This window comes from Panulirus ornatus, chromosome 16 (assembly GCF_036320965.1).
Source record: "Panulirus ornatus isolate Po-2019 chromosome 16, ASM3632096v1, whole genome shotgun sequence".
NCBI lineage: Eukaryota > Metazoa > Arthropoda > Malacostraca > Decapoda > Palinuridae > Panulirus > Panulirus ornatus.
The window spans coordinates 16,190,967-16,213,510 of NC_092239.1; the positions used below are offsets into that span (position 1 = coordinate 16,190,967).

General features: G+C 46.4%; 1 protein-coding gene across 7 annotated transcripts in view; it reads left to right on the forward strand.

Moving 5' to 3' along the window:
- Nucleotides 1-11,690: 11,690 nt before the first annotated feature.
- Camta (Calmodulin-binding transcription activator) overlaps nt 11,691-22,544 on the forward strand; it is a 1,164,029-nt gene continuing 1,153,175 nt past the window's right edge. The window contains exons 1-2 of one of the 7 annotated variants that reach the window (XM_071671353.1): nt 11,697-11,871; nt 12,766-12,963. The gene's annotated coding sequence lies outside the window, so the exon portion shown is untranslated. Of the gene's footprint in view, nt 12,964-22,544 lie in introns of all 7 variants that reach the window. The other 6 variants (XM_071671354.1, XM_071671358.1, XM_071671359.1 and 3 more) reach the window with 6 other exon arrangements.

The window sequence follows — 22,544 nt, forward strand, 5'->3', positions numbered from 1 at the left end:
GCTACAAAAGGCGGGTAATGTGCGACGTGTGGCGCCGACCTGCAGATGGCCGCCCTACCAGCCACTCTCTCTCTCTTCCCGGTCTTGTTCCTCTCTCTCTCTCTCTCTCTCTCTCTCTCTCTCTCTCTCTCTCTCTCTCTCTCTCTCTCTCTCTCTCAGCCATACTCTTGCTCTCACATACGCTCAGAGATCTATATTTAACAGCCTCACGGACACCCAGAAGTCACGCTCGCAGAGAGGACGCACGTTTGAAGGCCCATCTCCAGACAACACACACAGGCAAGCAACACCAGAAGCCCGGTCGAGTCTGATAAAGGGCCATAGGCCATCATACCTAAAAGGGCCTGTTCTACGTACTCAGAGCTGGAACCATCGTGGTCAGGGCTCGTGCCGTCGTGGTCAAGGTTCGTAACATCGTGGTCATGGGTCGAACTTTTGTTTTCAAGACTTGAGGTAGTTTACATGAGGGAGGTACTGTCGCCTGTGTATCGTGAGGGTTAGTGACAGCGGCGCAAGTTCACCTCTCTGGCCCAGGTGGCTGTCTTGTTCTTTCTGCCTCTGCCACACATGAGTTGCTGACATTCAGTCCACAGACGCACACTCTTCTCGTCGTACTCCTAAACTCGACACTATATATTCCCACGACTTTTCATATACTCCAAAAAAAAAAAGGAAATGTGGTGACCGGCACGCGATAGCCCTGCCTAACAGGAAAATTTCGGTATAAGCAGAGAAAATACAAGAGATGGGGCCCCAGGAGTGTATAGTAAAATGCACCGAAAGACTCTTTCTTTTGGTCTTTTTTTTTCCATCTCTCGTCCTAAACATACATAAAGCAATGAAGATGGTGAGATAGGTTAACAACAGGCCAGGCTGTACCGACCATACAAGGGGGGGAAACTAATTACCAGTATCATTCTGTCTGGACCTTCGAGCTAGGTGATGATACGTCGAATCACCATCGGAAAACACTTTTTGAGGAGGATGGTGAGACGGGCGAACTGTACGTTGACCATTGTTAAGACTCCCCTAGAACACGGTGACCAAGAGGGGTCAGGGAAGGAAGATGTACACAATTAATTTTCGAAGCAAAATAGAGGGAATATATATATATATATATATATATATATATATATATATATATATATATATATATATATATATATATATATTTATATTTATATATATATATATATATATATATATATATATATATATATATATATATATGCCGTCTTGAGGGAACACAGAGACCCGCTGGAGAAGGTCCAACGGAATGCAACAAGATTGGTGCCAAAATTAAATGTAATGGTCTCTGGAGGGAAGAGGGAAGTCCTTAACCTGACCACATTGACGGAGGAGAGGTTAAAGGGATGACATAATGCTCCCATTTGGATTCGTGGAGGGTCGAGATGATGTTCACAGTCCAGTTCCTTGAAATCCGATGGGATTCCCAAGCCAGACGACGGAATAGGAAGGCAAGCAAGATGAGTGTTAAGAGAGACGCGTGGAAATATGTCGCCAGCTGTCTGGTAGTGGGTGGAGGCGTGGAACATGCTAACCCAGGTGGAAGTGAGTGTGGATTTCCTCTCTGAACAAATGGATAATCGCACTTACGCACAACATCTACTTATCTCTGTCTCGCCATAGACATCTACATTTCTCCGCCCTCGGGACCTGTTTAGATACTGTAGTGTTGTTGTCTGTATACGAAACGTTCCAACTTAACATTACGGTCAGTTATTCCATGCCAGTAAGGTAGACAGGTGGGAGAGGAGCCGCGTCTAGTGGAGCGGCTAGGCTGGCTTGGAGGCTCTCTCTCCATGCCTGGCTGTTGCGTCGAGATGAACTTAGAAAAAAAAGCTTAATTGGAAACATGCTCGACGTGGCTCACCGTGATAAGCAGGTGCGCCCTCTGGTGTGTGTGTGTGTGTGTGTGTGTGTGTGTGTGTGTGTGTGTGTGTGTGTGTGTGTGTTCCAGGAGAAGTGCCACTGCCTCCGCCTGTGCCGCCTGCAGCTTGCCTCGTATGTGTGTGCGTACCATGATAAGTGCCGCTCCATACCTCACGCTACACTTAAACATCCGCACAAGTGACTTGCCGAGTGTGTTTAAGGCAAAGCAGGATTTTTCGTAATTGAAAATTTGCCTGTGTTTTACGATATAATGATGGCCCGGGGGGGCCTTGCCACACTCACTGGAATTACACATTGTTTTATAGCCGGGTCTGGGCTAGAGCCAGGGCAGGGTGTGGCGGTGGTCCGGCTACCACCACGGGCAACATTACACATTACATTCTTAACCTTTTGTGTCCCAGCAGTAGCAGCTAATAGGATAAGGGGGTTGGCTGACCTCCCCAGCCTCATGCACCGGGTGTATGACCTGCCTGGCCAGGACTTTACTGTTGAGTCCCATCACCTCTGCGAAATTGGTTTATATCATCGCATTTGTCCGGCTGTGTTATGATGGGATGTAGAGGAGAAGGATGGGAAGTGTGTCGTACTGTCAATTAGATATGGATGACAAAAGGCGAACTGTGACTAACCCCCAGATTGAATATTAATCGATACCTGACGTCCACTTCAGTCGTCAGTGTGAATGGGTGGGTGAGAGGCCCGAGGGTACTGTAATTTTGGTCCTTCGTCAGGAGGAAGGCTGTTTCCGTGCCATCATGAACAAGGACCAGTTTACGGGTGCAGGGCCATGAGGACCGTGCCCCTGGGTGTGACGGACCACGGCTTGCCTCCTCCCGAACACGATACACTTAATAGAGGTGAATATAAGGAGAGGCGCGCCCGCAGACGCCCGCAACAGGTGTGGTGGAATCATAAGGCAGAGGGGAATGTAGGAGGAAAACATGAAGATTGTCAGCGTTTGGTTATGGCGGATGTGTCTTCTTTAAGATCGCCTGGGGTAGGTCGTGTGTGTGTGTGTGTGTGTGTGTGTGTGTGTAGAGCAAAGCTGAAACATAAGGGAATGTTTGTTTCCCATGGTGGGTATCTGATTGCAACGTAAAAAAAAATAAAAGCAGTATGATTATGATGAAAGATGAGTGGCGTGACATACGGTTAATTACTGTAACCTGAGCTTTAGGTTGTGAGTTGTGGATGTAGAGTTGAGACGGAGTTTGGCTAAGAGAAATAGTTGTTTGCACTCAGTAGGGTGACCGTGACAGGTTCACGACCCTTTCTGGAGATCACTGGGTGTAACAGTTGAGTGGACCCGAGGCAGAAGGTTATTATGATGTGATGTGATGGGCTTGGTAGGGAGTAGCGTTGAGGAAGGTATAATTTAGGGGTTATGGGGCCCAGGGGAGAATGTTGCAATGTTAAGGTATATATGATATGTATACTTCACGGGTCAGATTCGAACCCTGGTAATAAGGGTCGTTTGGTTACCTAAGCCGCACGGAGGATAAAAGACATTGCCACTGGTCACCCCGCGTTTTGTGCTGTCCTGACCTCATCTCGATGTGACAGGTATATCTACAGAAAGACAAATGTATATACACCACGGGTCAGATACGAACCCTGGGAGAGGCACCCGACTACCTCCCAGGGGTCGAACCCAACCCGTGGTTTATATACATTTATCTTTATTTAGATATATAAATGTATGTATAATATCTGTAAAGTTTGGTTCATACTGGTGTTCCAAGGATATACATGAGCTGACGAAGTATAGTATAGTATAGAATGAAAGAGAATAATGTATAGCATATAGGTCATGAACTCTCTGAAGGTGTTAGTTGAGGTTGGTATAATGCAATGCTATAGATGGTTAAGAACATACATTGTGGAAAGCTGATGTTGATAGAAGTCGAGAAAGCCGAAGAAGGAAATGGTGAAACTGAATTTCCCTTCTCCCCCCCAAAAAAAAAAAGAAAAAAAATTAAAGGTGTAAGAAGAGCTGAGGAATATATAGAAAACAATACGGGAGGAGGTGGAGGTGACGTGAAGGCATTTGAAGAATGTTGTGGTGAGGGCCAACACAGCCGTGGCTGGGAGCTGTATGTTGTGGTGAGCCAGAAATACCATGTGAGAAGAAAACACGTGTATATATATATATATATATATATATATATATATATATATATATATATATATATATATATATATATATATATATACATATATATGCATATTTCAAAAAAATGTTAAAAAACTGAATCCTTCGCAAGATCTCGAGGTTATAGCAGACATACAGTAAAGAACACAGTGTTCAGGTAAGGTACCATAACCAGATGGTTTTGATCAACAGACGAAGGTGATGAAGATCAAATGAAAACTTGAAAGCAGAATAGACCAATTTTGTAAGGGGATATATAGGTATTAAAAGGAGTTTGCCATAAAAGAAAACAATTTTGCTATATGCCTGACAAGGATGAGAGAAAACGAATTGTGTGAAAGATGGAGAAAATGTTGTTGTGAACCGGAGGCTGTCGCTGATGTAAGGGTTGGGGGTCATGAAGATCACTGGTATTAATGCATCGGGAATGGACGTAGGGGAGATGAAGGTAGTACATAGGATGGGGGGAAGAAGTGGCACCTCACGACGGATGGATGGAAAAAGCGGGAGGTTTAGCTGGGTGTGGTGAATGGGATGGTGAGAGTAAAGGTGTTATAGGACGTGTATGGAGGTGGAGGGTGTGGACGAAGTGGCTTGAAGAAGGTACTGAGTAGTGAATTGTGTGAAGGTAATGGAGAGAGAAAATAGATGAGTATGGTTGACATAAATGCATATTATGGTTTGTACTGTCTCGGGAAAACTTATTTCTGATCTTGCTAGCGTGGGGTGAGGTGGATTGAAGTGGAGGAGCGCGGGTGTAAAAAGACAAGAGGTAAAGTAAACATTAAAGAGAAACATTTGTCATGTAATGAAGTCAGTGGAAAGGCTTATGTAGAGCAGCTGTTTCAGGTGATATGGCCATGTAGAATGTAAGCAGTGTTAAAGAAGACTTGTTAATTACACAGTTAATTGCTGTTGAAAGACGTTACGAGTGCTGGTGGGTCCAGAGAGATTGGACAGGCGCGGAGAATGAGTCGTGACAGGGGCAGTTGGCGGGTGGGCAGGTATTTCAAACGTTAGTGGCAGGAGGATGAGTGATGTGATGGTGTGCTGCCAAGACGTTTGGTTTGTGAGGTTCCAGTGAAAGGGTTGTGGGTGGGGACATTAAGTCACGGCTGACGGATCAACCGATTTCATAAAGTGAATGGATAGTCCTCCTTTCTTTCTATTTTTTATCATAGGTTGTGTGTTTGCTAACCCCCTTTTTATATGTTCCGTTCAAGGCCGGGCCTCGATGAGGCATTTTGTCCGTGACTGAAGTCTTTGAGATAGGAAGAGAGAGAGAGAGAGAGAGAGAGAGAGAGAGAGAGAGAGAGAGAGAGAGAGAGAGAGAGAGAGAGACCGATGGGGAAAAAAAAAAAGTTGATTCCTTTCTCGTCCTGTACGCGGGTTGAAGGTGGACGTAAATATGTGTGGCCGTGTTATATGCCCCTGAGCCATTGCATGTTGAGTACGACGTTTGTTAAAGCACACTCGATGGGAGTACAGTAAATGAAACAGGTCAAGAGATGTCCGTAGAGTTTCCCCCCTGACGTGGTACGCAACGTAGTACATCTCGTGTGTTGGGCTTTGAATGGGAAACGGTGCGTTCACCGGGACCCTCATAACATTAGCTGAGTTAACCGGTGGTGCGGTAATGTAAACTTCTAGGGAAATCTGTAATGATGTCGAGGTCACGCAGAGCCGGAGTGACCGGGTGGGGAAGTTGGTGGTCGTGAGGAGACGGGTGGATGGAAGGGATGGACTGAAGGAGACGATTGGAGGGGGCCGAGTGAGGGAGACGGGTGAAGGGGGGACTGAGCGAGGGAGACGGGTGTAGAGGGCTAAGTAAGGGATAAAGGTGGAAAGGGCTGTGTGAGGGAGACGGGTGGAGAGGAATGAGTGAGGGAGGTGTGAGGGGCGACTGAATGAGGGAGACGTAAGGGAGGTTGAGTAAGGGAATTTGGGCATCGATGAAGAACCTTACCCACCCATCTCTGTGATGACGGGTGTCAGCAGTACGTAAAACTAGGGTTGGATGCTCCTGAGCCACACAGTGTGTGTATGTGTGTGTGTGTGTGTGTGTGTGCGTGTGTGTGTGTGTGTGTGTGTGTGTGTGTGTGTGTGTGTGTGTGTGTGTGTGTGTGTGTGTGTGGGGGGGGGGGGGGGGCTCGTGCCACACCCAGGCGTCGTTAGTCGGCACGACCTCGTTCTAGCATACGCAGAGGGAGGGTATGAAAAGATAGCATTTTGGCTATCTCTCCATGAGTTCCTACGGTGAGGTATTGTCAAATGGTAAAAGATGAGAGAGAGAGAGAGAGAGAGAGAGAGAGAGAGAGAGAGAGAGAGAGAGAGAGAGAGAGAGAGAGAGAGAGAGAGTCCAATATTCATATATTATATACGTGTTCCTGTGCGTGTGTCGGTGTGTCGCTTTCTGGGGCGAGCTGAGGTTGCTTGCCATTTAGACTCCGTTGGCGTTGGACCGGTTCGGCGTTACTGTGCAACAGAGCAACAAACGCGCATTCAGCCGGGTGTAATACTCTTCCTCGCCAGGTGACATGGTCGAGCAGGACACACGCCGGCGTGCGGCCGTGATCGCCTCCATAATTCAGATAGTGTGGTGAACGCTGTGGCGGACGCTGTGATATATACAGCTGATCTGCCATTGCACGAATGAAGAGTGTTACGTTATTAGTTCTGTCTTCTATTCTGCGACGCTCTGCTGCTGCTGTTTAGTTCGTTCCCAGGGGAAAAAGAATATATATATATATTTATATATATATATATATATATATATATATATATATATATATATATATATATATATATATATGTATATATATATATATATATATATATATATATATATATATGTGTGTGTGTGTGTGTGTGTGTGTGTGTGTGTGTGTGTGTGTGTGTGTGTGTGTACTTAACAACTGCAAACATTCAGCAGTTTGACGACGGAACAAAAATATTTCGAATACAGTCCCACTTGAACCTGTTGTGCACCCTGTTCATTGCTAGAGCATTTGACCTCTTCTATCCAAAACCACTTCATCACCAACCCCCATACAGAAGTACAAAGTCCAACCTCTGCCTCACACCTCAGCTACATATACTCATAGAGTTCCTCTCCAACAATCATTGTTGGCAAAACATACTTTGATTGGAATGACTGGACAAGCACTAACCCCCACCCTCCCACCTGAAATGACTGGGCAAGCACTAGTTCCCACCTCCACCCCAATCTTATCTTCCAGTGTGATCTTGAGCTCTGCCTTACCAAACTTAACGCCTATCGGAAACCATATTCCCCATGCATGGTCGAGTTACACTTTCTTTTCCGGAACCTGGCTGGACACCATCCATATCAACAAACAAGACGCCTCGTCTCCAAGATGCAACTCTCATACTTATGACAGTGAATACCTGCTCTCGATTGCTTTTTAAACTCACCCTTCAAAGACACACTTACATCATCTCACTTAATGACCTATTGTCCCGTTCGGTGGACGTGGCTGCTTCCTCGGTCGCTGCGAGTTGGGAGAATAAGTTAAGGTAAAGTAAGGGACGAATTACTATCTTTTTCTGAGTTCGCAGGCGCTCCTCAGTGTACGAAGGAAACTTGTGGCCCTTTTTAAGATTTCTTCAATACATTGCTTGCGACCAGGGTACGTGATATAGGCTATGCATTATCCCCGCGTACGACGTGATCTTGTTAAATCAGGATAAGCTTTTAATAACAAATGCTGATTATAGAAATGGAACAGCCAGTAATTAAGACAAAGAAAAAAAAAAGATTCTGCATAGTTTTTTTTTTCTCTTCTTCACCTTCTCTTGCGCCATCACGCACAGGCGTCCCGTGAAATTCTCGCAGAGTCTGACTCACCTAGTAGGCTAATCCATGGTCGTGGAGTCAGTCGATATTTGAGTCAGTACATGAGTCCTTGTCACCATCGCCTGGGTGACCCCCGGTGGGGATCACGCATGATTGACCCCAAACTGTCAATCACTTCGCTTTGATTGGTCACCTCTGCCTCCTGCTGCACGATATGCTCATGAAATGAATGATGGAAGATGGGCAGTATCTCCCCCAGACTTAAGTATTGTTTTACTATAACTATTAGGGAGGGGTTGTGCCCCTCTTACAGTGAGGAGTAGTTCATCTAAGGGCATCAGGGATGTAAGGAGAGGAGACGGAGGCAGTTTTTTTTTTTCCCAAGAGAGAAGAGTGAGGGGTGACCTGATAACAACCTTTAACGTTTTGAAACATAGTGATTACGTGGGCAGTGGCTGGTTCTTAGAGAGATGTAGGGATGTAGCCAGTAGAGTGTCCTGGGAAAGTACCTGTATAGTGTACTAGACCAGCCAGGCAGTGGGGTCTATGTGGGCTGCGGCTTCCAACAGCTGAGTCGACCAACGAACCAACCCAATAACCTGGGCCCAGCCCGGGTTATGGGGCAGAAGACCTCCGAATACTTCACCAGGTGTTCGTCAGGTCTAACCTGAGGACAACATGATATTAAAGCAAGTAACGTTAAAGAAAATATGTAAAGATATACTTTATAGAATGAGAGTGGTGGATGAAAGGAATAGAATGACCGAGGACATGGTTAATGTAGACACTATACATACGTTTATGAAGTTGTGCGACAGTAGATAGTGTCCAAGAGATGGGGCCCCATGGGTTTAGAATGCACTTTCGTGTCATGATCTCATCTTCAGGGGAGATACAAGAATCTGATAGAACACGTAGAACACTTAGTTGATATACGCGGAAGTCTTAGCTACGTCTCTTTCTTGCATATCAACTGTCTAAGTCTTTATTTTATTCTCGAATCTCCCCTGATGATGTGATTATTTCACGAAAGTGCACTTGGGAAGTTATCGTGTTTCGTTTCACACACACACACACACACACACACACACACACACACACACACACACACACACACATGTATATGATATATATATATATATTTATATATATATATAATTTTTTATACATATTCGCCACTTCCCACGGTAGCGAGGTAACTTTAAGAACAGAGGACTGAACCTCACTTGGCCCCTTCTCTGAATTCTGAATTACATGTATAAAACACACACACACACACACACACACACACACACACACACACACACACACACACACACACAAACACAGCCAGCTTTTTCTTAACACAGGACTGGAATTATATCTTCAGATTGTGGGTGAAGTATAGTTTCAAATTATAGTTTGACAAATTTATGGGTCACGATCCCTCCCCTTTACCCCTTACCACCCCTTCCGTGTCACGAGTCCTGCCTGCTTGCCTGTAAGCCCTGACTGAGGTCCATTCCGTTTGGAGACCCTGAATTGTTCCAAACCCTGAAGAAACGTACTCCTCCTGTTGCAAGCCCTGAAGCGTTGTACATGTTGCAAACCTTGAAGTGTTGTCCATGTTGCAAACCTTGAAGTGTTGTCCATGTTGCAAACCTTGAAGCATTATACATGTTGCAAATCCTGAAGCACTGTACATGTTGCAAACCCTGACGTGTTGTGTGTGTTGCAAAGCTTGAAGTGTTGCCTCTGTTCATACATTTTTTTTATTCCATGTCGGGAGCTCCAGTCACGGACGAAAGTCCACATCAAGGCCAGGCCTTAATTGAGATATGGAGAGGTTAATGACAAGAGAAAAACGAAGAGACAAGAGGGAATATTTACGAATTTTGGAGAAAGTGAAAAGCTTCTCTTTACTGGGAAGGACATGAGAAGATAGAGAGTTCCAAAGCTTCGAAGTGTAGGGGAAAATAGAGTTATCAGAACGACCCACCTTTCAGTTGCCAACGGCCACATAGTAATCATGTGACGCAGCATCTTGACGAGTATTGCGTGGTCAAGGTTGTGGTGGGTGGGGGGCACACAAGCAGCCAGCTCTCTGGAGCAAAAACGAAAGTAATACCTATAGAGGAGGGGAAAGTGAACCAACATTGCGGTGTAGGGCAAGTGAGTCACGTACGTTTTGACGTTAGCTCGCTGGAGTTTATAAGTCGGACCGCTCTCGACTTAACGCTGTCGAGTGGTTATGCAGAGCTAGAACCACCCTAGATGTGAGAGCAGTACTCCATACATGGATGGATCAGTCGTGTGTATAAACGAAAAAAACTATTCGAAAGAAGAGAAATTTCGACACGTAACCAGGACACCCATTTTCTTAGAGACAGACTTAGATATTTCCGTAATGTGGGGTCTCGAAGACAGATTGGGTGTTATAGTATTGCTGTTCCTGTATATCGTTCCTATATGATCTTGTTAATCGTTGTCTGTGTTCCTGCATAATGTTGCCTGTGTTCCTACATAATGTTGACTGTGTTCCTACATAATGTTGCCAGTGTTCCTACATAATGTTGTGCGTTCCAACATAATGTTGCCTGTGTTCCTACATAATGTTGTGCGCTCCAACATAATGTTGCCTGTGTTCCTACATAATGTTGTGCGTTCCAACATAATGTTGCCTGTGTTCCTACATAATGTTGTGCGTTCCAACATAATGTTGTCTGTGTTCCTACATAATGTTGTCTGTGTTCCTACATAATGTTGCCTGTGTTCCTACATAATGTTGCCTGTGTTCCTACATAATGTTGTCTGTGTTCCAACATAATGTTGACTGTTCCTACGTAATGTTGTCTATAGCATGAGTTTTTGCTGCTCACATGCGTCTGGTACCAGGGCGTCAAACGTCTCCACACGAATCCGTACTTTTGCGAATAGTGTCGTTTATATATATATATATATATATATATATATATATATATATATATATATATATATATATATATCTGAACGCCATAAACAAGCAGTAATCGTGCAGAGTGTGTGTGTGTATATATATATATATATATATATATATATATATATAATGTTTTTATCTCTCGTGTTGGGTTGTTATCTGTTTGTCTGTTGCCTCCCAGATGTGGGGGTCGGGGAGGGGGGGTTGGGGTGTTTGGACTACGCAGCCGAAAAGTCAGGAAAAGTGGGCTTAGGAGCGGACGGTCATCGATCCCTAGTTTTCTAACCCTCTCACAGATACCCCCTGGTGCGGGGTGGGGGGGGTAGTGGTGCTGGGTGGTCTCTCTCTCTCTCTCTCTCTCTCTCTCTCTCTCTCTCTCTCTCTCTCTCTCTCTCTCTCTCTCTCTCTCGTGAAAGGTGAGGGTGGGGGAGGTGAGTGAGGTTTATGTTGTCGTGCTCGCCTGCCGTTGCCATGTCCTTCAAATATGGATATATTATTATTATTTTTTTTTCTCTTCTTCAGGCTCTGGCCATTATTATTACACAGTGAGAGAAACTTCAAGATTCCCCCCCTCCCTCCTCCTCCCTCACCATGCAATTCGGTAAGCTGGCGTTATAGACCCCAAGTCGCCTGCTGATGCCAGATACACATTTTCTCGGCGGCTCGTACGTGTTTCCCCCTAGTAGCCCAACCGGGGTTTTTCCCCCTTCCTTTCACGTGTCTTTCTGTAGCTGTTACCTTCAGGTGAAATAATCGTAATGATGTCCAGAATGTCCCCGAGCGATTGTTACGTAATTGTGATGGTATAAAGGGGGATGGTTTGGGAGGTGTGGCGGCTGGAGGGTCGGGCGGCTGGAAAAGCGGGCTAGAGAGCGAGGCGAGGAGGGTGCCCGGCCCCGGCCGACCGTGGCTGGCCAGGCCCCAGTCGCTGCCAGAGGGAGGTCGAGACCACACCGCACTCTCCCCTCTCTCGACTCACGCGTAGCACGTCGCTACTCCAAACTCCTACAACACTTGTCCTCCTCCTCCAACACTCAAGTTGTCCGTTCATCTGTAATCATATTTTTTGACCTGTACTATTACTGATTTTGTTGCGTCCTGCGGTCTGGTTCAGTCCTTCATAAAAAAGAAAGGAGACACATTCCCGTTGTTCATTTTGTCCCATTTTTTTGAATCGGAACATTGCCAAGGAACATCCCCTCCCACCACCACCCTCAAGCACCGAGTACCTCCTGCAAGGATCTTAAAGCAAGACTCAGAGTGACAACAGCAGCAGTGCAGGTCTACACCCCACGGTGACTGTTAGTACACTCGAGGATGTAGAAGGCGTCCGTGCCTCGCTCACAGCCCCTTCCCTGGCCGACCTCAAGTTTGCTTGCTGGCTTTGCCCTAACCCAGTTCGCTCCCGCAAGCACAGAATCGTTCCATGTTCCTTAACCGATAACGTCCAGTGCTAGAAGCCAACCAGGTGCCGATCCGTGTGTCTCGTGTGATTTGTGTGGTGCTGGTGAAGTTGGAAGAAGTAGAAGTTTGTGGAGGAGTGTGGCGGGAGGCCACGGGTGACGGTGGTGTTGGAGAAGGGAGAGTGTGAGAGAGAGTGAGTGTGTGTGTGTGTGTGTGTGTGTGTGAGAGAGAGAGAGAGAGAGAGAGAGAGAGAGAGAGAGAGAGAGAGAGAGAGAGAGAGAGAGAGAGCACCACCACCACCAGCAGGAGCAGAAGCACCGCCCCCCTTTTCCCCTCTGCCTGCCAGCCAGCCAGGCTAAGCTCAGCGCCTCCCTCCTCCTCCCCGCCCGGGGGTTAGCAGCCCACACCAGTCACGCTCTCGATCATCGTAGGACCTGTCATATTCCGAACCGTGAAAGTCTGTGTTGGAAACATTGATTGACCCAGAGGGAAGAAGAGAAGGAAATTCAAAACTAAAAAAAAGACAATTTGTAAATGTTTCAGTTGCAAGTCTGGTACAGTAACACCCCTGCGTAGTTCATGTGACTTTTGTTGATCTTACTGAGTTTGAAGACGAGTTTGATGTTAGAGCATGTGAACCTCTGTTACCGTGACACTGTTAACTGTTGATGTGTGACCTTGCTTGACCTTCGCTGTTGACACAGATGGGAGCCAACCAGGAGCAAGAGAGTGATGTTCTCTGTGAGTATTATGACCCCCATGTTTCGTACCTTGCATGTTCTTCATTGTTGTCAATATTGATCTGATCAAAATAGGTAGTTTGAGATGTTTAACCTATTTACGATGGCTGTAACCCAGTTCTATAAATAGATGTGTCTTTAGCTTTGTACAGAATTGTATGTACAGGTACGAGAATGATGTGTCTGAAACTTCATTCTACTTGTAAAATATGTGTTATTTCTGTGTGTTAGTTTAAAAGCATGTTATTCTGCTGTAATTTTCTTGCCTTTACGTAAAATAAGTAGAGTACGAGTGTGTAGGCTTGGGCATTAGTGTCTCCGACACGCTATAAAACCCCTTGGACGCCGAGAGGCGGGGGGTTTGTAGCGCAATAAAACCCCAAGGGTTGAGACCTGGGGGTGTAAAGTGTAGCTCTTAACGCACGGTAACACACACACACACACACACACCCCACCGTTGGAGACGGATCCGTTGGTGTGTTGAGTGTACCAGGAAACACTCTCACTGTTCCGATATGTCGGGAGTCGAATAGTGTATGTCACCTCGTCCTTATACTGTCTTGGGGAGGGTACTGCATAACGCCTCGAGGCGCAGCACAGGTTGTAGATGGCGGGATGAAAAATAATGTATAATACTACATGTACTGGAATCTCTAGGGTAGAAGCCCCTGTGAAGATGTATAATGTAGTGCGTAGTTCGTAGCACACGCGAAATATCTGACGTTGTATGATAGGGAAGATGTGGGGGGTGTTTCCCTCAACGACCAGGAACATGGTAGGGTTGAGATACAGGCTTGTGTGAGTGCGTGTAGGGTAGGCCACAGAACGGCCCGAAACGCCATCGTGTTCAGGCCTTGGCCTGTGTGAGGGGTTCGCACACCAGTCCTTTAGTGACACCGGACCTCCAAGCGAGGATATATTGTACCCAGAAATCGTAAAGAGATCGTACGATCACTTGAGCGATGACGTGTTCGAGTGAATGTAAATGTTTTACAAGACCCACAGAGCAGCCTCTCATAATACTGGTGAAGACTTGAATGTTGAGAGAGAGAGAAAAGTGTCTTTTAGCTCTGTTGGTCTTACTAACAGATGAGAAAATGGGAAAAGAATATATATACATATATGTGTGTGTGTGTGTGTGTGTGTGTGTGTGTATCTATCTGAACTTGGGCGAGTCTGTATAATCGTCATTTGACGGGAGGCAGTTCAGCCTCGACAAGAAACTTCTCGCTTCCAAGGAGCGTGTGTTTCCCTGCTTATAACTTTAGCGCAGCCACCGAGCTGCTGGAGGAGTCCCGTGAAAGTGGTCCTGGGGTTAAATGATAATGATAGTGATTATTATCATTATTATTATAGTGATGATAACAGTAATATTATTATTATCATTCTCTCTCTCTCTCTCTCTCTCTCTCTCTCTCTCTCTCTCTCTCTCTCTCTCTCTCTCTCTCTCTCTCTCTCTCTCTCTCTCTCTCTTTCTCTCTCTCTCTCTCTCTCTCTCTCTCTCTCTCTCTCTCTCTCTCTCTCTGTATGTGTGTGTGTGTGTGTGTGTGTGTGTGTGTGTGTGTGTGTGTGTGTGTGTGTGTCAGTGTTCGTGCAGAGGCATGCCTGCTTGTTTGTGTGTGTGTTTATGTGTGCGTGTATGCGCTCATACGTAATTGCTCAAGAAGAAAACAAGTGCAGAGCGCAGTATGAAGCGGTCTTAACTTGAGGGTGTGTGTGTGTGTGTGTGCCTTAAACATTCCTCAACCCAACTCGTGTTCGTAGCACGGTGTGGCGGCCTCTCCTCCCCCTACCTGTCCTCACCACCCTTCCCTCTCCACCTCACACTCGCCTCCCTCTTATCCTCCGATATTTCTCCCCCCGATGTTGCCAAGATTTCTCGCGCCTCACGTATCTGTCCGGGCTACTGGTCAGGTGTTGCTGGGTGTTCCTGTATTGAGTCCCGAAGGGCAGGAACACGTCTGTGTCAGACTGTGGTTTCGGGGGACTCCTACCCCCTACAGCTCGGCCTAGGACTGACCTTACGTTACGACACGTACATCTTTTACGATGGTCTCGGAGACCTTCTTACCACCCCTCCTCCCCGTTTGGTCTAGGACCTCACCTTACCTTACGTACGCCTTACGATGGTTTCGGAGGTCTTCAACACCCCCCCCCCCCCCCACAGCTGGGTCTGTGACCTTACCTAATCTTGCCTTAGTGTACCTTACGATGGTTTTGGAGGTCTGTTGAAGCCACGGTTTCCAAAATGAGATCAAGACAAATATTTGGTTACCGTCGTAAATTTCCTGGGATAACCGTGTCTGTGGGCTGCCGTAGGGGAGGTGGGAGGCTAACGTGGGTAAATCAATTGGTCCCCCTCCTCGCAACGGCGAGGGGCACGTGTTCCTCTGTTTAGTGTTGTGACGTCAGTACCAAAATATTTTGATCAGGCTGTGGGAGGAGGGCGGAGGTAGGCTTTTACCCTGGCTGTATTGCTGTGCTACCATGGCTCTATTGCTGTGTTACCGTGTATGTGGTGCGGGCTGCCATGGCTGTGTTGCTGTTACCATGGCTATATGGCTGGTTACCAGGGTTGTTTAGATGGTTACCATTGCTATGTTGCTGGTTACCATGACTGTATTGCTATGATGTCATGGTTATGTTTCTGAGACGCCATGGCTGTGTTTCTAGTTACCATGGCAGTGTAGCTGTGTTACCATGATGTTGATTGCCATGGCTGAGTTGCTCTGTTACCATAGCAGTTTTACTGGTTTACCATGGCTGTGTTGCTGGTTAGCATGGGTGCGTAGCGCGTTACTATGGCTGTGTTGCCGGTTACCATGGTTGTAAGGCTGGTTACCATGGCGGCTATAATGCTAGTTACCATGGTTGTGAGGCTGGCTAACTTGGCCGGGTTGCTTTGTTACTATGGCTATGATGCTGGTTACCATGGCTATGTTGCTGTTTACCATGGCTGTTTTGCGTGTTACCATGGCTGTTTTGTGTGTTGCCATGGCTGTGTTGTTGGTTACCATAGTTGTCTAGCTGGTTTTACCATGGCTATGGAGATGGATGCCATGGCTGTGTTACCCCATACCGATGCTGTGTTACTATGGCCGTGTTGTGGTGTTACCGTAGCTGTGCTGTTGGTTGCCATGGCTACCTTGCTGGTGTTACCATAGCTGTGGACCTGGGTACCACGGCTATGTTGCTCCTTACCGTGGCTATGTTGCTGTGTTATGATGGCTGTGTAGCTTGTTACCATAGTTGTATTTCTGGTTGCCATGGCTATGTTGCTGGTTACCATGGTTAGGCTTCCAATTACCATGGCTGTGCTGGCGAGATCTGGGGCGAGAGGTTGGCTCAGCAGGTGTACGGGCCAGAGAGGGTTGGGGCCAAGCCCAGGCCCAACCTGCCCAGAACCGACCGCCCGGCCGGATCATGTCAGCTGGGACGTAACCACACCCAGATGAAGGTAATCTTGGCCTGTTAACAAATAGCGGGCAACAAAGGTAAATAAGAGCGAGGCTGTCATTATCTCCCGGACTCCAGCACTAACAATACAGACAGACAGTTGATTATGGTTCATTACCCGGGGCCAGCCGTCCATCACAATCCAACTGATAAACTACTTCATGAAATTAGACCAATATCGGCAGGGGATGTCGGCAGGGCACGCCAGCCAGGCCCCTCGCCGCCGTATGGAGCGCGCACAAACAAAAATAACAGTTGCCGGTGAAATACACCCGCATGCATTACGTAATGACGTTAGGACGATGCCATGATGCGAGGAAGTGGCTAATTTCAGGTGTTGTGTATATTTTGGTGGTGAATGTGGGACGGGGGGGACGCGACGTCACACCCCCCTCCTCGCCACCCTGCCGCCGCCGCCGTCGTATCCGTCAGCAGTTGTCTCACCGCTGAGCTCCTCCAGCAGGTTCTTTCGCCCTCCGTGATCTCTCTCTAGGTGGCTGGCTGAGCCACCGTCGTAACTATCATCATCCACGTTGTGATTTTGACCTTGTACCGTTACGAGATCGTAATAATCGGTAGAATTTAAGTGCGTGTTTCGTACAGGTTTCCCCCCTGATGTATATATACATAGCAAGCCGGGCTTACAGAGATGTCCTGGGCTCGCTACAGTCTGGTATAGGGTGTCTGTTTGCCTCAGTCCATCCCAGACACAGACCCACGTCCTCGCCTCAGTAACCACTCCCACCAGACGTTTCACAATATCTTCCGCCACTCGGCTCACCCTCAGGCACCTCCTCCTCTAGATCCATCCTCATCACACTGCTGGCCCGCTTCACTATTCCATCCTCACTGTCATCAAGCGCCGGTTGTTTCTTCCAGGTTGTAGCATACAGATGACGTACGCCGGCCACCGTAAGCGTAGGGAAGAGTCACTCGTGCAGGCCACAGCGGGTCTGCCTCTCTCCCTATCATCATTCTGTCATTCCTCCCCCATCATTCGGGGAGCCAAGTTCACTCGCTTGCATTACACCGTCCAGTGTACGGTTGTAGAGCCGTGTTCCAGGGCCGTATTGTGGTGTGATGAGTCCTTCTACCCAGTGCCTCATTCCTCCACTCCAGCTCCTCACACTTTCTTCTGTATTACTTCCTGGAGGTTCACCGGAAATTTGTTTCCTCGTACAAAACTCATTTGACGACTAAAACTCCCTTCCCCAACCCCATACCTCACCCGCCCAGGGAATGTTACCCACAGGCTTAAGAATATCTCCTCATTCTTTCCATTATTTACCTATTTGTGTTTTACTCTGCGACGGCTCTTCGTTACCTGTCTATCTTGAGTGTATGACTTACTCTGACACTTCTCCATTATCTGTCCATATATCTGTGTGTCATTTTTGGCTGCCTCTCCATTACTTTTCCATCTATCAATCTATCAGTATATGTCTTATTCCGACATCCCCTTCCATTATCTGTCCATCTATCCACGTCATATTCTGACACCCCTCCATTATCTGTGCGTTTAAACTGTACCCACCTTGCTCCGGCACCGTCTAACCACACACCCACATTTCATTCTCTCGTCGTTATCCGTAACGTTGTGGAGATCCCCATATCGTTACTCTGTCACCGCCTGTAACACCTTCCTCAGCCTCTACATTAGAGTCCTCCAGGGAGCTGTTCTTTCTCCATCCTTCTCTCCAGTCTCTTCCTCCGTGACTTCCCCCTTGTACCCCTGCAAACCTCACTCTGACCGTCCATGCAGAAGACCTCACATAGTCACATCACCGCCTCTCCCTCCCTCAACACTGCACTACCAACAGTAGACGTGCAGCGACGCATCACGCCACATGAAGGCTGGCTCACTCAAAACAGAATGTATGCATCCCCTGGGAAGTCTTCCATCACCCTCTTAACTCGTGACAGACGTGAATCCAACCTGCGCCCCGTGTATTATACAGAACGATGAACCACTACCACTCAACAAAAGACCATCAGTGCCAGGCATAATATACGGCACACTCATGACATACATCTCCAGCACACACAGACATCAACACGAAAGTCCTCAGGCACACTGAGCGCCCGGAGAGAACTCAGTGACATCAGTTTGGGATAAGAAAAAAATCCTGCAGTATCCTTTGCATACAGAATACCTACTTTACTGTAAACTGTGCCACACCTGCCTGGTCACACATTCTTTCAAAAGCAAACACAAGAAAGCCATAGACACTCAATCACCATCTCCTGAGTAACCATAATCAGCTTTTGTATAACGAAACAAAATTATCTCAGTACGATCACACCTCAACATGCTTAGCACACAGTTCTTCAAAACAACATTGATCCTCCCATCCGAGCTACATCATGATCATGCATCTACCTTAAGATGAATACAAAGCTCACCCCAGCTTCACACTACAGCCACCAATACTCACAGATCCCCCCTTTCCCACCACCACCCTTAGCAAAACATATTCATACCGAATAACCTGACAGACATTAAACACTTGTTCCCCCCAAACCAGTCATGAACTCCATTCCACCAGACATACACTCATCTGAAACTGCACTCTCCAGATAAACACGAGTCACATTTGGCACTTCTGTCTTGTGGACACATTCATCTCTCAAGACGAAGACTCGAAACACTGCTCATGTTCCCTGCTCTCACCGTGTCTAAACAGACAAATAACATCACAGTTGAGGACCTGCAATCCTGGCTCACCAGACGCCTGGTAGACTCGGTGGTGTCTGTCACTCGCCAACCTCCCTCCTCGTCAGTCTTCACTACCAGTTCCTGTCCTCATCATCTGTTTTCTTCAACTTTCTCCAACATCTTCCTTTTTCTTTCCAGCGAGCCTCTGATGACCTCAATCCATATCATTCCAGGACCTCCTCCTGGACGCCTTCCTTCGAGGGTCGATTAGAGATTCATCGTACCATATCTTGTGTTTTCCAGTCTTTTAACATGGCCCTAATACCTTAGCTTTATATATATATATATATATATATATATATATATATATATATATATATATATATATATATATATATATATATATATATATATATGTGTGTGTGTGTATAATGTTTAGTTTTCAAAAGCGTCGCTGAACCTAGACCGTGGGGTGGATTCCTTGGGACGAAGGGTTTTCGCGTATGAAAACTTTGGTGAGAAAAGTTGCCGGCGATGTATTACTGTACCAACTCCTCACAAGTGTGTGACGGCTGTGGCCGCGTACTCATCGCGGGAGCGTTAGAGCGGCCGGATTGTTTCCCCTCTGCTGGGACTGGTGTGTGTGTGTGTGTGTGTGTGTGTGTGTGAAGTACTGTGGAAGGAAAACTTGTTTATGCCCTTGAGCGCGATGGCGGGGCTGGCCAGGACGACGGAGAGAGAGAGGGAGTCTTTTGTGAGCACGACGGTACCACCTTTCGTTGCGGTGGTACGACCATTGAGCACGACGTTCGAATGACCCGCGAGGACTGCGATACGACTTGTGGGCATGATTGGTCGGGCCTTGGAGCCTGAGCCTTGATGGTCAGGCCAGTCATGTATATACCAAGGGGTCGTACCGTCGTGTCCAAGTGCTCAAGGGTTGTTGCGTGAGTGCTCAAGGGTTGTACCGTTATAGTGAAGGGTTGTACCGCCATGATGAAGGTTTGTACCGTTATAGTGAAGGGTTGTACCGTTACAATGAAGGGTTGTGCCGTTAGGATGAAGGGTTGCACCGGTATGATGAAGGGTTGTACCGATATGGTGAAGGGTTGTACCGTTATGGTGAAGGGTTGTACCGGTATGATGAAGGGTTGTACCGATAGGATGAAGGGTTGTACCGTTATGGTGAAGGGTTGTACCGTTATAATGAAGCGTTGTGCCGTTAGGATGAAGGGTTGTACCGGTATGATGGAGGGTTGTACCGTTATGGTGAAGGGTTGTACCGCCATGATGAAGGGTTGTACCATCATGTTCAGGGGATGTACCTTCCTGCTTACGGGATTAAGTATCTCTGTAAATATGTGCACACCTATTTTATAAACTTGTTGTACCTGCGTCATGAGATGTTAGGGAGGTGGTGGCCTCGAGGACGATAGATATTTTTTCTTTTGGATACGCAAGAAAGTAAAATGCGTAAGAGCGTGAGATAGCGTATGGCTCTTGTTTATTTGTTTTCCCCTCACTTAACGCAGGAAACGGTGGAATCAAAGCTACTGCTGATAGGCAAAGTGGGTTTGAGTACCACAAGGTATAGCTTCTGCAATGTCGTACAGAGTTTTTGTAAGTGTTATTGCAAGTCTTTTGGATCAGGAAAACTGGCCACAGAAACGGTAGGAGTTATCGTTGCTGACCATGACGCATTCACGGGCCGCCTGGGGTGGAGTCTACACACGTTCGAATCGTTGTCTCGGCAGTCGGTCCACAATCAACCATAGGGGCTGGTCGATGAAGTGGGTACTGGCTTAGGCTGGGATATATATATTATATTATTATTATTATTATTATTATTATTTATTATTATTTCATTATACTTTGTCGCTGTTTCTCGCGTTAGCGAGGTAGCGCTAGGAAACAGACGAAACAATGGCCCAACTCACTCACATACGCATGTATATACATAAAAGCCCACACACGCATATATACATACCTATACATTTCTACGTATACATACATATACATACAGACATATACATATATATGCATGTACATATTCATACGTGCTGCCTTCATCCATTCCCGCCGCCACCCCTCCCTTTGGTAGGACTTTCCGTTGCCCGTGTCAGATCATCTGACGCATAAGAAAAGAGAGATAACACGGCGCGTGTGTGGCTATCATCATATTCCATATATCGTGCTGATAAACAGATGCTATATAGACGGTCTTTAAGATAACAGGCGCGACCTGTGGGTATCACATGATGCCATACGTCGCGCTGATAACCCCTCCTCCCCACCCTCGTGAATTGGACGGCTTTCGAGGTTCTGAGAAAACCTTTTAAGTTGGGTTTTAAGAGAACCTTTTGATACCTCTATGGTGTTCTGATCAGGTTTTATGAGTCAGATAACCTTACTTACCGGATGATTTTGTTATCTCTTGTTCCTTGAAAATATTTTGCAGAATTTCTAAACCGAGAGATGTTTTTGGAAACGTTGAGCTATAAAGTAATTTCTTGGGTAGTATACCTTCATTAAGCGGAGTCTTAGGTGACACACCTTTATAAAGTAAGATCTTTAGGAAGCATACCTGTGTAATGTAAGATCTTGGGTTGCAGACCTTTATAGCGTCACACACACACACACACACACACACACACACACTTATCTGCTTCGAGGAATTTGATGTGGGAATGTCAAGCGACCATAACGCATGTGAAGTGTGTGTAGGTCTTCATGAAGAACGCCATCTACCTCCAGCTGATACTGGGAAAGCTTCAAGAATGCGAAAAAAAAAAAGAAACATTAAGCTGTAGAAGAAACCTTGGTAGTATGGCCAGTCAGCCACCACCCGCCTCCCATGTATATGTATAAATAGTGTTGTATGAGACGCCAGATGTCGCCAGGCGTAAGGTGCGGTGACATGTTTGTCAGACGCCATAAATATATGTTAAAGGAGTCGGGATGAGAAAGCGTTCACCAGTCACAGATACGCCCAGATATGTTTACAGTCCAACGGACCTCAATTTCAAGCTCATGTCAATTGAAAACGGAGCTTCCGGTAACCAGAGAGAGTCATAGAACATGGAGGATGGAAAAGAGGAAGCCATTTTTCTGAGTGTGATTTCACTGCCACTGTGTTGGCAAAGCATCGCCAAAAGACACGAGAACCAGACACGAAATACAGATCCCTGCCCAGGGAACACAGAGGGTATCCTCCTCGACCCTGAATAAATTCCAGCCACTGTCGCTGGAAAGATAAGACTGATGGCAATTTTCCAGGCAACAAAAAAAGTATGTATATATGTATCATACACACCATTTTCGTCCTTCCCAATTTTTTTTTTTCTATTTCAGGAGCGTGACAACTGACATGCATATATATATATATATATATATATATATATATATATATATATATATATATATATATATATATATATATATATATATATATATACACATTATATTTTTCA